The sequence below is a fragment of the Humulus lupulus genome, chromosome 4 (assembly GCF_963169125.1).
Source record: "Humulus lupulus chromosome 4, drHumLupu1.1, whole genome shotgun sequence".
NCBI lineage: Eukaryota > Viridiplantae > Streptophyta > Magnoliopsida > Rosales > Cannabaceae > Humulus > Humulus lupulus.
In genome coordinates this window covers 229925406-229928764 of record NC_084796.1, presented here as the reverse complement: position 1 = coordinate 229928764, position 3359 = coordinate 229925406, and the positions used below count along the sequence as shown (strand labels likewise).

The 3359-nt window shown below is 30.7% G+C and overlaps 1 long non-coding RNA gene across 1 annotated transcript; it reads left to right on the top strand.

Moving 5' to 3' along the window:
- Positions 1-2199: 2199 nt before the first annotated feature.
- On the top strand, positions 2200-3153 carry LOC133829437 (uncharacterized). The gene is made up of 2 exons (XR_009891777.1): positions 2200-2392; positions 2486-3153. It is a non-coding gene; the product is annotated as an uncharacterized LOC133829437 (long non-coding RNA).
- Positions 3154-3359: the final 206 nt, after the last annotated feature.

The following is a 3359-nucleotide window of genomic DNA, read 5'->3' as shown; positions in this document are numbered from 1 at the left end:
AAGATAAGTTGATAGAAATTTAGTGTAACTATGCACGACTGTTGTTCTCAAGTGAATTTGAGATTGGAGTGTTCACATGAATTGAAAAATCAAAGCTGGAAAGGGAACCAATGTCTATTGTTTAGGAAGACTACTGCAATTTCTGCCTCTTTTCCAAAAGTTATGGACTGTAATAAATAACCCCATTTATTCCAGATAAAATCATAGACAATAAAATTGATGAGGATGATGTTTTGGAATTAATCTCGACTATAATTGAACATAATTACAAGTTATGAACTAGTCGAAATAGAACCTTATTTTATTGGAATGAGAGTGGTACTGATCATATAGTTGTTTTTAGGAGTCCACTTAGCAGTTGGCTGGGTTTTGATGGTAAACTTCAGCGAATTACTTTTGGATTTGTTTTGCAGGTGTGAGAGAAGATTCTCTGTTTCTATCATATTCATATGTTAAAGATTCTCTGTTTTCTGTTTCTGGTTTGTTAGTTTTGTTAGCTTCAATTGTATTTAGTTATACTGTTACAACTTCCATCTATTTTGAGTTTTTTAGTTTTTTCAACTTTTTTTTTTTATCGAAAAAAGGAGTATATTAAAAACACAGAAAGAAATTACAACTGCCAGACCAGAAACTTTATAACATGCATTTCTGTTGCACCAGATGCCATAAATCGCAGCGGCCAATTTTTGGGCTTCCCTTCTAACCACAGCTTCCCTTTAAAGCTTCTTCTTTTGTAGTTACTTTATTTTCATAGGCCAAAGAGTTCATTGGATTGGATTTATTTATGTGTATTCTGTGCGCAAACTGCTAATATATGTTCTGAGGATCAATTTTGTGTTGTGTACTGTTTTGAGAGTTAGTTATATTTATTAGATTGAATCTATTGTTGTGTGTTGTTAGCATATGGGATATAGGATAGTAGTGGCTGTGGAATTATTTTGTAACTTTGAGAATTCTTTAGAATTCACTGGGAGGCTTAAGGGATCCTCGAAAAGTTAATCTTTTCTCAGTTTGATGTGAAACTTTTAGATAATCAAAGAAATCTTTTGTTAGAGCTTTTCAGTTTGTAGTATGGTAGGACCTGTAGTAATTTGAGATTATTTTACATCTCTAAAGATGGTTTTTGAAAGTTTGAATTCCATGTCCACATGCTGCATTATGATTTTTATCTTCACTGTCTTTCTTATTTTATTACCAATTTCCTTTTCTTCTGTGTATGTTATTTTGCTTCAAAGATAATAAAAAAAATTGTTCACTTTGTTTTGACAGGCTTTTTGTGTACTGAGAATCTAAGAGTGGAGTCATATGTGCATAGATTGTTCCAAAGAAATTATTCAGCAAATGGTGTGGTCTGCATAAGATACTTGAATAAGTTTTTATCATACACTGATTTATACCATCAACGATCGTGAATCTGACTTCCCTATTAGAGTAATGGCAGGTAATGTTTTTAAAGTGCAATTATTTTTCTGTATTTATTTTGTGCATCTTCAGTAAATAGTTAAAATGGTTCATGCTCATGATGCTCTTGTCTTGGTGGATAACAGTATAATGTCTCCTGTAGTGTCACAACCTCTGGAACTAGGAGCTGGTAGCAATATAAAACATGAACTTTACATTCTACAGATCACTCTTTTTTATTTCCTCTATAAAACTGTTGGATTTTGATTCATTCAGACATTGTTATGCACTCAGCTACCAAGTTCGTTGCTGGGCACAATGATGTGATGGCAGGTGTACTGGCTGTAAGAGGGAAAAGGTTATGCATGGACTTTCTTTACTGTGAACTGTAATGTTATAATTTATAACTTCAGGCCCTTATTATAATTTTTTTTTTCAGATTAGCAAAAGAGTTGTACTTTCTACAAAATGCAGAAGGGTTAGGGTTGGCTCTGCTTTACGAATTGAGAAGCAGCAGGCGAAACTTCATGCTTTTATCACTTTATAATTTTCTTATAATCCTTTTTTACAACTGTAAAGCTCTGACTTGTTAAGGTCGTAATTATTTAATATTTATTTCTTGTAGTTATGAATTATAGCCTGGTCATTTATCATATACATTGTCTTGACTTCACATAACTAATTCAAAACAATATTGTAACTCTATTATATGTACTTGAACTTGTACTGTGCATCTTGGGTAAGTTTGAATTATGTTAGTAATTAATACTTTACCTTCTAACTTAATATTTCAAGGCCGAACTTTTAAGTTTGCAAAATCACTTGAGATGAATAAAGTTTTGGCTTTGAGTTTGACATATATGCTAATTGCTTCAAAATTTTGCTCACCTTCAGCACTTACAATGCAGTTTTCATCTGTTAACAGGGAGTGTGAAGTCTCTCATAAGCCTGCCCTGCTTCATGTCTCATGCTAGCATACCAGCTGAAAAAGGTTGAATAAAACAAAATAACATTTATACTCTACTGTCACAAAAATGTACAAGACTATTTCTGGATGAGTTCTTTTTTCTAACTTTATTTTTAGTTTTATTGCAGAAATTGGGCTAAACCTTATATTAAAGATGCTAAAGAAGTTTCCAGGTGCATTTTTATTTTATTGTTTTTCTTTATGATTTTGTTGTATAAGAAGTCAAAGTGTGATTCTGTTTTTATTCTTTAATTTTTTTGGGGATATATTGACAGAATTTAGAGTTCTGGAATCAATTCTTCATCACATACTTTTTGATCATTGAGAATGATATATTTGTTATCTTGATACATTTCACAAGCCTTATTTTAAGTTGCATGTTTTGTTGCTTTAGTCGTTGTTTTGCATGGTAGTACATCTTGCTATACCCTACTGTTTTGTCAAGTTTTGGAGTTATTACAAATTTAATTTAAACTTTATATGCTTAGAGGTGGAAACTAGCTTAAGTCTTATGTTCTTAATAATAAAAGGACTTTTTTTTTTACAATGTGCAGGTATATTGAGATGATTTCTTTGGAGAAATTCTTGACAACATTTGTAGTTGAGGCCTTTAGAATGGAATAATGTATTTCACTAATTTTTGTACACATTTCTTGTTTTGTATTTAGTGATAAAGGAATCTGAATTGGGCATAAATTATGTTGTAATATGATTTCTTAAGCCTAGACTAGTAGACTAAATATTGTAATTACATTTGAGTAATTAATAAAAATCTATTTATGTTACCTTATTTGGCTTCAACTTTCATATTTGTTTACCTAGTTTTGTGTAAGTAACAAAAGATTATGTTTCTCTAAGCTAATATAACACATGTGTTATACTAAAGTGTAGTATAACACACAAATTTATAAGTATTGAAATGTGTTATATAATCGACTATAAATAACATAATTAAACACTTATCTATTTATTAAAATAACACAGAAATTGT